At 41.0% G+C, this 13809-nt stretch overlaps 2 long non-coding RNA genes and 1 other non-coding gene across 4 annotated transcripts; all 3 read right to left on the reverse strand.

Moving 5' to 3' along the window:
• Positions 1–4361: 4361 nt before the first annotated feature.
• LOC121436973 lies at positions 4362–6061 on the reverse strand. Its single transcript, XR_005972893.1, has 3 exons — positions 6012–6061; positions 5335–5429; positions 4362–4420 (listed from the first exon to the last, which is right to left on the reverse strand). It is a non-coding gene; the product is annotated as an uncharacterized LOC121436973 (long non-coding RNA).
• Positions 6062–6077: 16 nt separating this feature from the next.
• On the reverse strand, positions 6078–12744 carry LOC121436974. Of its 2 annotated transcripts, XR_005972895.1 has the most exons (4): positions 12695–12722; positions 9746–9783; positions 8822–8928; positions 6078–6136 (listed from the first exon to the last, which is right to left on the reverse strand). It is a non-coding gene; the product is annotated as an uncharacterized LOC121436974 (long non-coding RNA). The 2 variants fall into 2 exon arrangements; XR_005972894.1 differs by lacking the exon at positions 9746–9783 and having other exon boundaries at positions 12695–12744.
• A 464-nt stretch (positions 12745–13208) lies between these two features.
• Trnaa-ugc lies at positions 13209–13280 on the reverse strand. The gene has a single exon. It is a non-coding gene; the product is annotated as a tRNA-Ala (tRNA).
• Between the last annotated feature and the right edge of the window lie 529 nt (positions 13281–13809).

Below are 13809 nucleotides of genomic sequence, written 5' to 3' on the forward strand. Positions count from 1 at the left end.
AACTTCAAAATACTGAAATTGAAACATAAGCAAATATATGTTTTCAAAGACATTTTCATCATAGAGAAAGAAACCTGACATTTCAACCTAAAAGAGAGCTTTTGTTAAAATCTACCCACAGACATTTGACCACAGTGAAATGTGTGGAAGCTGTAATTTAAAATCCCTGTCACTGGAGATAGCATCAGGAAATATGAAATAATTAGAAAAACTCTGCCCACTTCTCTGTTGTGCCTAGACACTGAATGGGACAAATCATTGCTGAGAGTAAAGATGTATAGATTCGTCGACTGTGGTGATATTTTGTTTGTCCTATGACAATAAAGCTTGCCTGAGAATCAGTGTGTGCAGATAGCCACTAGTTAGCCAGAGAGGACAGGCAGTGTTGGAACTCACCTTTCCCAACACTCAGGAGGTACAGGCAAATGGATCTCTGCGAGTTCAAGGCCACCCTGGGATACACTAGATTGATCCAGTCTAAAACAGAAAGAGAGTCAGGCACTGGTGGCTCACACTTTTCTTCCCAGGGTTTGTTGAAGAGAGGAATATAAGGTGGGAGGAGATAGGAGATCCAGGCATTCAGTCTGAGGTCTTGTAGAGACAGGATGCTCCATTTGGTCTGAGGATTTCATAGAGGAAAGAACTGGAAGCTGGCTGCTTTGCTGTTCTGATCTTATAGATTCAACCTCGTAATATCTGACTCCAGATTTTATTATTAAGACCAATTAGAATTCACTCTGCAATCACCTTCATGCAATGGAAGATACAGGTGTCTGTTCTCCTCAAAAAGACCTATAGATCCAGTGCAATACCAACAGAAATCTAACAGACTTTTCATAAACTAATGGGCTTATCCTGAAACTCATAGTGAATATGAAAAACCAGAGCATGAAAACACCTTCAAAAGGAAAAATCTTGGAGGATGAACACATGACTTCCAGACTCCTTATAAACCTAGAGAAATGAAGACAGCGTGCCTGATTGGTAATGACAATAAGACAGAAAAGAATATGAAGGGGACAGAAGAGTCACACACGTGTGAGGGGACACCTTTAGCAAAGACACAAAGACACTTCAATGAAGCAGGAATATGCTGGTCACCGAGGTTTTTTGGGACTCCCTGTAGTGGTAGGGAGGAGCAGCCCAGTATCGTGACCTTCAGCCTGAGGATCACCCTGTCCTTTGATGACCTTGACCCTGGTAAACTGGGTCTAGGCTGCAGAAAAAACTTCAGAAAAAGCCAGGATGAAGCAAAGGTTGTGAGCTTATTAATCCTGTGGATAGAAGCTCACACAGAATAAGGATGGCTCATGCATGACGGCCTGAGTGAGGACTAGAGAGAGACACTTGAGATTAGGTGTCAGTACAAAGGGTGTGTGAGGAGGGCAGAAGAGTGAGAAATGTGAAGATTTTTATGGCTCTCAGAGTTACATTGTTTTAAAATTACATGTAAGAATACTTTGAGTCTTTAAATAGGTTCTGTTTTCCCATTAGGAAAAATATACAATATGTTATTAAAAAGTCAAAAATAAAAAAATAATCTTTTGAAATGTTCTTATCGCTTTTAAAATTTCTTTTAGTAAATTAAATTTAAGGTTAATATGTGATTTTACAAGTATTCTTGTCCTAAGTAAGCACAATTAATTAATTTATTTATATTTGTTGAATGTTTTTCCATAGGGAAGTTTGTGCACCACATGAGTGAGTACCTACTGCTCACAGAGGGAACCAGAGTTTGAGATGTCTTGGAACTGGAGTTACAAACAGTGTCAACCATTGGGTAGGTGCTGGGTATCAACTCTGGATCCTCTGGAAGACATTCAGAAATATAAAAGAATGAACCCTATCTTCAGACCCCAGTTTGTTTGTTTTTATTTTTAAACTTACTTTGAGATGTTTTTAGGAATAGTTGCATCATATCTGCAGGTAATTTTGGCTCTATCAGTTGGGCTGAGGCTTCTTGAATGTCCTAAAAATGTAAAAATGATCACAGGATGAGGGGCTATGTATTCCTTCTCATATCCCCTTCAATGCCCTGTCTTCTGTCTTATTTTGGGACAAGCAGACATCCCCATGCACAAATATAAATATAGACAAGTTGTTTATCTCAGGATACAAAAGTCAACCCAAAACAAACAAAGGATCTACACAGGACTAGAGACATCTCCGAGGTTAAGAGTGCCTTTGGCTATTGCAGATGACCTGACTTCAGTTTCCAGCACCCATATGGTGGCCGACAGATGCCTATAACTCCAGAGCCAGGGGAACTGACAGTCTTTTCTAGTCTCTGTGGACATCGGCACTCAAATGCGCATATCGTACACACAGACATACAGGCAGACACTCAGTACATAGTGAAAAGAAATCTAAAAGATAATTGATCAAGAATACAACCTAGAGCCTGGAGAGATGGCTCAGTGGTCAAGAGCTCTTCCAAAGGTCCTGAGTTCAATTCCCGGCAACCACATGGTGGCTCACAACCATCTGTAAAGAGGTCTGGTGCCCTCTTCTGGCCTGCAGACATGCACACAGAATATTGTATACATAATAAATAAATATTTTTTTGAAAAGAATACAACCTAAACATGAATCGTGTAGGAGAAAACGAATGAATTACAGACTAACTTCTTAGATATAACAAACCTCCTTTCATTAAATGAACAACTGGATTGTTAAGAACTCCATAAAGTGAGAAAATGTCCACTCTTCCAAATATATGTTAGTAACATATTTTTCCTGCCTGGGAAAATGAATGTGGGAACTTGTGTATCAGGTGACAGTCTTACTGTTTCCAGATTTCCCAAACCTCAAAAAGAGCCAGTAAGAAAATAGACATTTCAGAAAATAAAAGTTGGCCAGAAGGGTGAGTAGATGCTCCACTAAGAGAAACATACAGCCGCAACATGCTTAACACTTAGGGAAGAGAGACAGGTGACTCTGAGGGGACTCTTGACACACCCATAAAATACTCAGAAATAAAGACTTGTCATACAAAGACCTGGCAGGTTGTGGAGGATGAAACTCTCATACCCACTGCTGGTGGCCATGGAAAACAGGACAGAGACTTGGAAAAGTATTTCCCAATTTCTTGATATGTTAATTGTCATCTGACCATCACATTCCCAAATATATAACCTGGAGGAAGAGGACATATTTTCTTTTAATGACTTATTTATTTCAGTTCACACCAGCTTTATATAAAAGACACTGAAATTGAAAACAACCTAAACAACAGGCTACAGGTAAATGACTCATTTCCCAAGACTGTCATGGCAGCTCCCAACTGTAACTCCAGTGCCAAGGGATCCAATACCCTCTCTTTGCATCCATGGGCACCAGGCATGCATGTGCTCTTCATACCTATATGTAGGCAAACATATATACATATAAAATAAAAATAAATTATAAAATTTTCTGTGTAGCTATACATTGCTACACCATTTAATATTAAGAATGAACAATTATCATAGGCAACAAAATAGATAAATTTAAACATATATTCAAGATGAATGAAGGCCAGATGTCTCTAAACTCTGGTTCTATTCTAATACATTCCAGCATATATATTAATTTGTCTATAATATCAGATTGTTTTTTTTTTTGAGACAGGGTTTCTCTGTGGTTTTGGAGCCTGTCCTGGAACCAGCTCTGTAGACCAGGCTGGTCTCGAACTCACAGAGATCCGCCTGCCTCTGCCTCCCGAGTGCTGGTATAATATCAGATTGTTGTAATTTCCTGCAGACAGGGTAGGGCAGTGGTTGGGAGTGAAAACCTAACTAACATAGAAATGAAACTTTATGGATTGGTAAATAATAATGAAACTTTTACCTACCTGAGTATAAGAAGATGTCTATTGTCATTATGGGGAAAAGTAGAAAAATAGTAATTACGTTTAATATTTGATGACTTGGACTGCAGAGATGGCCCCATGGTTAAGAGGACTTGCTGCTCTTACAGAAGACCCGGACTGGGTTCTCAGCACTCACTTGCTGGCCCACAATGGACTGCATATCTGTTTCTAGGGGAGCAACACCCGTTTCTGTCCAAAGCAGCACACCCTAATCCTGAAACCAGAGCAAAAGAAACATACACTGACCCTGAGACTAGAATCAGTTCACTGGCCCTGAAACCAGAGTCCAACGTTTAAAAAAGGCCAGTGAAATAAACACATTTGCCCCTGAAACCAAAGCTACAGAAACACACTCTTCCACTTACCAATTCGGCAAAACAAACTAACCAATATCTCAGCATTAAACCAACCAATCCCTGAGCAGGAAAACCAGCAGATCATTGAGCATGAAACCACCCTGTACCTGTTCAGTTGGGAGCTGCCTTTCCCACTTTTGCAGGGTCAGCCACCTCCTGGACTCTTCCCTCCCAGTGAATCTCTTGAATGAGGCTTGGGTGAGACCTTCTTTGCCTAAGAAGAACAGAGAAGCAATGACTTCAACTGGAGACGAGTGGAGGAGAGGGGAGCAGAACTGGAAAAGCTTCTCCTAGCAGAGTAGAGTTGTTACTCTTCTGAGGATCTGAGCAGAGCTGTAACAACTTGGCTAGGGAAACCCTCCCCTACCAGAGCAGAGCTGTTAATTTGGGAAAAGCTTTCCCTGAAGCAGGGCTGTGAGCTTCTAAGTTTAAGGTGAATTTGTGGTATTCCTTGGCTCCTGACTGCCAGGATCCCTTTCCATCTGAGCAGCAATGCTTACAATATACACACAATTTTTAAAACATTGCAGTCATTGGGTGCCGGGAAGATATCCCCAGGCTGCCTGACACCATTCTGTTCAGGCAGGTGCCACACACCCACAGGCAAGCCTGCATTGTCAAAGCCTGGGCTAGGGAAGACATTCACAGGTCGACCCGCTACTTCCAGGAAGCCATTATGGTGAGCAAAATGTGTGGTGGAGAAATGGGAGAGAAAGAGCAACAGAACTAGCTATGATAAACGGTGCAATGAAGGATGTGAAGGCAGTGAGGAACAGACTGAGGAACAACCTAAATACCTTCAAGCTCAGGAACATGGATTCAAAACAAACTTCTTACCCAGACCCAGAAAAACAAATGTAATATGTACTCTCTCATGAGTGACTTTTGGATAAAAAGCAAAGAAAAACCAGCCTACTTTCCACAACCCCAGACAACCTAGACAAGAAAGAGAGACATTGCTGGTCTACATAGGAAGGAGAAAAAGACAAGAATTCCTGAGAAAACTGGCCATGGGGGGGGGTGGTCAAAGGAGAGGAGGAAGGGGAGAGTATAGGAAGGTAGGAAAGCAGAGCTAAATGTATAGCTCAATAAAAGCAATAAAAACCAAACTTCTTAGATATAACAAACCTCTTTTTATAAGTTGAGAAGCTTGTTGTTAGGACGTCCATCAAGTGTTAGCTGTATGCTCTTCCACGTAATGGTTGATAAATGAAGACAATGCCCTGATGGGGAATACAAGTTTGAAAACCATGCACCAGATTAAGGAATCCTTGTATCTAGGATACAGAACATCTCACAGACATCATTAAGGTAAGTGCTACCTATGGCTTTTCATGTAATAGAATAGAGATGATTCTAAGTGACCAAGAGTATTGATTTCATAATAAATGTAAATGTATATGAATACATCAAGCAAAGAAAAATACTCTTCAGGTTACCTGTTAAGATAAAATCTTAACACCAAAACATGGACGCCTGGTAGTCCAATGACCCGCGGACAAAAGGGGGGTCTTGGGGGGCAGGGCGGGGACAAGTAGAACACAGGACACCATGCCAACAAGCTGAAGGTGCACGTGCTCCCTTTCGGGGGTCCTTGAGGCCTGCCCGGTTGGCAGACACTCACCTCTCTGGGTGGGTAGCCTTAATGTAGGAGCAGAAAACTGTTCCTGAGCAAAGAACCTTTCAGAAAACGCAGGCTTTGGGGGGAGGCCGTGTGTAAGAAAGACAGCCCTGCAGAAGGAGCTGGGGGAGGGGGGTTTGTGCTCTTTTCCTGGACAATCTGCCCCTGGATAGCACACACTCACCCGTCCAGATGGAACTCCTCAGCACATAAACAGGGTCGCCTGGTAGCCCAATGATCCTAGACCAGGATGGAGGGGGGAGGACTTTGGACTTTCCACAGGGCAGGGAACACTGACTGCTCTTCAGACTGGAGAGGGAGGGGGAGAGGAGTGGGTGGAGGGGGAGAGGAGTGGGAGGAGGTAGAGGGAAATGGGAGGCAGGGAGGAGGCGGAAATTTTTTTCAATAAAAAATAAAAAATAAAATAAAATAAAACATAATTGACAGAAAAAAAGATAAAATCTTAAAATACTGACTTTTAAGCACATATCCCTTAAATGTTACACTGAACACTTAGAAATGAACAAAAAATAATAGCCAATTACAAATAAAAGGTAACCTGAGATAAAAATTCTGATATTTGAGAAATGCTTAAAAGAATATGCAATTAAGAGATATTTTTGAAACCCACAATAATTCTATGGGCTCAACTTTAGTGGCAAAATGTTACTTTTTCAAGAAATATACCAATAATGTGGCATTTTTTTGAGGAATGTGATGGCTAATCTTGGTTGTCACTAAGACTACATCTGAAATCAACTAAAACTCAAGTATCTGGACTCTCCTGTGAGAGATTTTCTTGATTGGATCATGTGAGGTGAGAATATTCACCCTAATCATCATCTCTGTTGGAAGTCCACATCAAAGGACGTGGAAGAGGAAAGCTTTTATTTTTGCTTGCTCTCATTCTTATCAGCAATGTCATCTACCCTGCTTCTGAGGCATCCCTTTGTTGGAGTTAGAACCTACATTTTTGGGACTCCAATAGTGACTGAAGAAAAGTAGCAGGTCCCTAAGAATCCTCTAGATCTCCAGTGCCAAACTGGGACTGCTGAGACATCCAGTCTTGTTGACTGAACAACTACCATTTATGGCTTTTCTGCCAGACAGAGCCATTGTTGGTTTTGGGAGGCACATTCTACCAATTATATTCCTTTAGATCAGTGGTTCTCAACCTTTGAGTTTGACCCCTTTCACAGGGATCAGATAAGACTATAAATAAACACAGATATTTACATTGTGGTCCATAAAAATAGCAAAATTACAGTTATGAGTAGCAATTAAATAATTTTGTAGTCGTAGGTCACCACAATATGACAAACCGGATTAAAGGATCACAACATTGGGAAGACTGAGAACCACTGCTTTAGTGAGATCTGAGTAATGCAATGGATAAGGAAAAGCTCAGGAACAATAGTAGATTGGAACACACTGTTTTCGATGCAACAATAATCATATGGGAAATAATACATTGAAAAGATTTATGACAGCTAATTTTCCTGTAGCTCTATGGACTTCTGAAACTTGATAGAAGACAACCTACCTACTCTCCAGATGAATATGGAACATTCGCCGACACTAACTCCACATGAGACTGTTAAATTTGTACACAAATGCATGTATGGATTAAAATGTTGCAATTTGCAGGTAGTTCAATTGGTAAAAGAAAGGCACATATACTTATGCCTGCCTGCTGAGTTCAATTCCCAAGACCCATGAGGTGGAAGGAGAGAACCAATCATCACAAACTGGTTTTGGGAGGCACATATGTATCTAGGCACTGATGCACTGAAAGGCCTCTTTCACAGCAATAGAAACCACGGCTTAGCAGAAAAGACAAAAATATTCCAAGAATGGTGACCTCTATGTATCCATTAATGTAGGAGAAGACCCAAGTTTTCCAGAAGGTCTGTAAAACAATGCAGACTAAGTAAGGATAAAAGACCCAAGTTTTCTCTCAGATATCGAATCTAGAGTTGAATTCGTTTGTGAGTGTGGCTGTGTGTGGTCATGCTTGCAGGTCATAAAACTAGAAAACAGACCATGAGGAGACGAACAGGAGCTTAAAAGAGGAAGGAAAAGAGAGGGCAGTGAAATATGTGGGCCATGAAAACAGAAGATGCAACAACTTGTAGATGAAAGCACAAAGGAAAAAATCTATTTCTAAAACAATGTTGAGTAAACCAGGAAGCATATGAACCCAAGATACATGAAATGATTGATATAGTCAAACTTCAGAAAAGAAAAAAGAAAAAACCTTGAGATCATGTTGAAGGAATTCTGTTTCTGGTAGACAAAAAGAGAGCCACATAATTATAATGAGGCATGCAGTCCAAGGGATAAAGCACACTATTTATTATAGTGCTGAATAAAAGCAATTATCAAACCTGAATCTCTATGTCTACATAAATTATTCTGCTGGATTATCTTGGGGATAAAAAACCATCATCAAAAGTAAACGTAATTGTTTATCAATATGAGACATGCTGCTAAAAAGGGCTAAAGGAAGTTTCTAAAACAAACAAATCTTAGAGGAATCAGAAATATCTGGAAGAAAGAAGAAGAATATCAATGCAGAATATGATTAAAATATATACGTTTCCTTTTCCTTTTAATATCTCTCAGTTCTGTGTGATGTTTGAAGCAAAAAGTATAAGTGATGTGATGTGGTCCTCTATAGACACAGAGTAAATGTATTGTAGATTCTGTTCTTACAATGGTGATTGTGAAGGAACTATAATTGCAGTAACATCAAATAGGGTTAGACTTGAAGGCAATCACGATATCTGAGTAGCACTAACACCGACCAGAGAGATCTGGGATAGCTGATGTAACATACTCACTTCACAGTGCCTTGATCCTTCCATCCAACTGAGATGACAAGGCATTTAGGCACATGGGATCACATTTAACCTCAAAGAGCTGCTAATGAACAGAACATGAGGTATTGTTATCATATTGAATGGTTAAGGATGGGTAAGGGAACTAACTCACCCTTAATGTCCCAACGTTCTGCTCAGTCTGGCAGACATCACAGCACACTGGGTTCTTCCTTAAAACTCCTGCTTCTGGGTTGCAAAGATTAAACCCTTTACTTTACACTAGAAGGTAGCAGAAGGGAAAAGAAAACTCATGAAGTAGAGGAAACCAGGATGAGGAAGCACATAAATCCCAGGGGATGGAATGATGGTGCCTTGTCTGTGCAGACGACATCAATGGAAGGTACACAATGATGTTTTTCCTCCTCCCAGGTCATCTCACCACCCTGGGCATATACAGTGATAACTGTGACTGCAGACACATACTGGGAATGTGAGCTTGTGCATTTCCCATTCCCGTGGCAAGAACTCCCCCTCTCTGTGTGCACTCAGGCCCCTACTTTCATGCCACAGCCTTCCATGGGCAGCACAAAGGGGGCAAGGGAAATCCGCCAACCACATAAATACACAGGTTTTGTTTTCTCTCCATTCAGGCCCTGAAAATTATTCTTTGAGGTGGGCATCATTACTTCCTTTCCACACAGGGGCTCAGAGAGCGCAATGCTTAGACCCAGGAAATTCTCCAGAGGCACCAGATGAACACTGATGCCATCTTAAATGGATTCCTCTGACCAATATTGGGACAAATGGAGCATGGAAATAGAGAACGGCAATAGAGAGGAGAACAGTTTGGGAAAATGGGTGTTGAGCCATACTGATATAGGTCAGCACATGAGTAAAGAAATATGGAGATAAGTAAGCAGTATACTACACACCAGGTCATCATTGAAGAGGACCAGGAGAATTATAACACATAACCTATCACAGCAGTAAGTGATTAACTAACTTTCACAATATATATCCAGGGACATATCTGCACAAGCATGAGCATATACACAACACACACTAACAAATGTCAATGTAAACACACAGCTCTCACCTCAAAGGAAGAAGAGAGTTCATTCTGGAGTCAAATATCTGTGAGTAAACATGAGTGAGACAGGTTTATGTTAGTACAAATTACATGTTACAATGTGGAAACAGTTTCATGAAGTTTTTATAATAATAGAATGAAGAAACTATAGACTCTCTTTAAGTACATGGGTGATAATATTAAGTAGACTATTATGTTAAAGCAGAGAAACCACAGCTACAGGCACTAGCTGCTATGTGATGACACGCAGTCATTTGACTGGTAGAAACTTAAAGCTTTGATAAGGAGACATATTCTGATATTTTAAATGTCAGGTCCAACGTCATCACTTAGTAACAAGGTGTTAGGTAAGTTCAACACAGGGGGCCCAAGGAGTGGCTACTCATGGGCTCAAGAGAACACAAAGGAAATTGTAATTAGGCCCTGGGACTGCGACTTCCACCATCTCCATATCACTGCAGGTCTAAGAGTCAATCAACCAGGCTTTGCAGACCAGCCTCTGCCAAGGAATTCCTGTACACACACACACACACACACACACACACACACGACACCTCATTCTCACTCTCCTAGCTCCCTGGTGTTTACTGAGAGCTCAAGGGGTACAACCACATTACAACAGATTCATCTCTGACCACACACAGGATGGTGAGAGCTACTAAATTATGTGGTCTGAATGAGATTCCTGTGACGATGGCCATGGACTTGTCTCTGGGACATTTCTCTCATTTGTTTCAGACTGTCAATAATAACCTGTAAATGCCGATACGAAAATAGGGACATGCTGCATTACACATCAAATATAGTTTGCATCATGAAATAATCCATGCTTGCAACAAAAAATATCCTTTGTAAGTTTCATTGACACTTGTTTCCTGACAGTTTACAGAAGATTTAATAATTTGTTCACAGAAAAAACAATACGTATCAATTTGTTTAAAAAATAATAGCAGTTATAGATGAATCAAAAAGTACAAATATTTGTGCATTATCCCGACAGATAGATCCATAGTGCTGATAGGCCGAGAGATTTCCAAACATTGCTGAATTGGAGACAACCTGTCTTAATAAAGGACAACTATGTTCACGGCTCAAACAATTCATTATTAGTAAGATGTCTGTTGATTCAAAACTGAGCTACAGATTCGATGCACTAACAATAAAATAGCACTTATTCTTTTTAAAAATTGAGTGGATAACTCTAAACATTGTAGACTAAATATATAGCTTGTGTAAACCTTAGAAACAGACAAATGTTAGAGAACAGCATTGCCTGATAGGAGACCTCTGTGTGAACCTACAGTAATTGGACCAGCATGCTATTGAATCAAAGTTGGCAAGAAAAAGTCCAAAACCAACATTCCACGCTCACATCCACACATTTACATACCACTGCCTATATCGAGTCAACATTTTTCCTGTGTCTGATGCTGGCATCAAGCTTGTGTGTAGTGCGTGTAGTGTGTGCTGAGAAGAACTGACCATACTCCTGCTGCAGCCTCCCAGGCACTGGGATTACTGGCATATGTACCATGATTGGATAATTGGAGAACTGATGTTTCACAAATAAACAAGGCAATTTGATGCAGAAAGATGGCCTTTCAGGAAGCAATACTGAGGTAAGTGTATATCCAAACCCACAAATATAAACTAGGACCTACATCGTATCATATGTGAAGACCATTCAAAATAAATTACAGATGTAAAAATATAAAAATCAGCCTATAAATGTCCAACAGAAAACAAGAAGAAAATCCCTGTCACTGGGTTCCAGGAAAAGATTTCGCAGACAAGACACCGAATAAAAACCGTAATTGAAGAACTAGAGAAGGTGGGATCTTACAATTGAAAATCTCCTGCTCTTCCAAAGACATGGATGAGAATTGAGATGATAAGTCTGAGGCTAGGAGAAAAGTTAGAAATACATATATCTGATAAAGCATTTCTATGAAACATACGGAAAACCTCATATGTCAGTCAGAAAGTAGTCATTGAGACCCGTGAAATATTTCAGGTGTGCTTTTCAAGGGGGTGTTGATAGGATTGCCCCCTTTATAGAGATTCATTAGAGATATTAAGGCCATAAGCAGTGTCTTAGGGATTCTGAGGAGAGATCAGGGCCACCTGGCAGGGCGGGCCCAAGGAAATGGAAATTAAAATGCCAGACCGGTGCCAAGCACAAAGTGTCCCACACCTGCAACCCCTTCACGAGGCAGCCAAGGCAGGAGAATCACTGAGAGTTCTGAGCCAGGGTAGGACACAGTGAAATGCTGTCTCAAATCCAAACAAAACCGCAGATTACTAAAAAGAAAATCCTCTAACCAAGTGAGTCTTTTACCACTCATCTGAGACATGTAGGGTAATTATTGACTAGCATTTAGGCTTTCCCTCTTAAATCTCACCGGTCCTATGGGCTAGCAATCTCATGGCCTTTTCACAGAGAGGGACATGTACAGACAGGTCTGGGGAAGAAGGGGGTAGTGGAGAGGAAGGTGCTCGCTGGTCATCCAGTGGTAAATAAAGCTGGGAATAAATAGCTGAATATTAACTCATTCAAATAATATTAAAACTGTTCAAAGAGAAAACAATTGCTTTCTTTTCTGTTTGCCCAGAGATCTGACTGACTGCAACTTGGAAAGACAGCCCTGCTATCTCACTTATCTCTTACATCTCACCGATCCATGGGCGAACAATCTCAAGCACAGAGTAGGAAGTCGGGATCACAGAGTGCTCATTTGGCCTCATCTCCCTCCTGTTCACTCTCCCACAATTCCCCTCCTGGACAATGGCTCCAGCACAGCCCTGTACAGAACAGCACAGGAGGAGGCAGAATGGTCGCAAGTCTCTCTCCTTCCGGAGAAACACAGGTTGCAAACCCCGAGGTAGGAGTGGTCCTACTTGGGTCTGGAATCCCTGCATCTGCCTCCAAACCCTCAGAAAGATTCTGGTGCTCACCTCCGGGAATCCATAAGCTCAACTCAGTCCAAACACCAGGAACTGAATGCTCCTTTCCAGGACATCGTCCGGTCGCCATTTGAAAAGAGTCGCCATAATGACCCCGGTTTCTATGACAACCGTAATGCTGCCTCCCCCTTAGTAACCAGGAATGGCTCCGCCCAGCCCTCCCTTACTTCCTCTCAAAGGAAGAACTCTTCACCCTTGTTTTCACCCAAGAAAGCATACCCATTAGAGAAACTGTCCCCACTACGAATGCAGAGCTTTTCTTTTTTTTCCGCTCTGTGAACAAAGCATATCCCTAAAAGCCCGACCACATTGTACTCACCAGACCATGGTGGTATCTATGGAAATGTCGTCACAAAGATGAACATTGCTGTCACGGTGACAAACGAGCAATTTCATTCCAATAATTAACTATGCATATATGACCTCATCACGGGAATTTAAAGTCTGGGACATCTTGTACAGAAACATCCTGAAAAAGAACAGTCAAAGGTTAAAAGAACTGCTTTGGAGATGCCGGGGATCGAACCCGGGGCCTCACATATGCAAAACATGTGCTCTACCTCTGAGCTACATCCCCACACCTGATAACAGCTTCATCAAAGCCCTTGTGAAGTCAGAGGAACCGAGCCAACGTTCAGAGTCTCTGCAAGGGTCTGCATCAGGTCCTTTGAGCATACTGGATTCCAGGTTGAGTTTAGTGCTTTGATAGGATTCTTGGGACATTTGTTGCATGAGAAAACAATCTATTTTCAGTCAAAGGAAAAATAATAACAATAAAAATAATAACAACAACAAAAATAACAACAAACCTTATGCTCTTTAAAGCAAAGTAACCTAACAATGAATGATACTTTGAAGTACTCAGTCCCATCAATTTTACTTCAACTTTACCTTGCAGGTGGTTCAACATGCCAGTATCATGCGGAATTAATAATTATATGTTGCTGATATGCGGTCATATCTGAGAGTATGAGTAGCTTCCTGAAACCCTCTCTAGCATACCTTCTTCCTCTTTTAAAGCACTAATTAGTTTCAGGGCTTGAAAGGCAGTTTTTATAATCTTGGTCAGGCTGCTCATTTTGTTTCTTAACGTTGCCAATACTGTC

The sequence above is a fragment of the Microtus oregoni genome, unplaced genomic scaffold, assembly GCF_018167655.1.
Source record: "Microtus oregoni isolate MIOR12 unplaced genomic scaffold, Mior012 000050F_013, whole genome shotgun sequence".
Taxonomy (NCBI): domain Eukaryota; kingdom Metazoa; phylum Chordata; class Mammalia; order Rodentia; family Cricetidae; genus Microtus; species Microtus oregoni.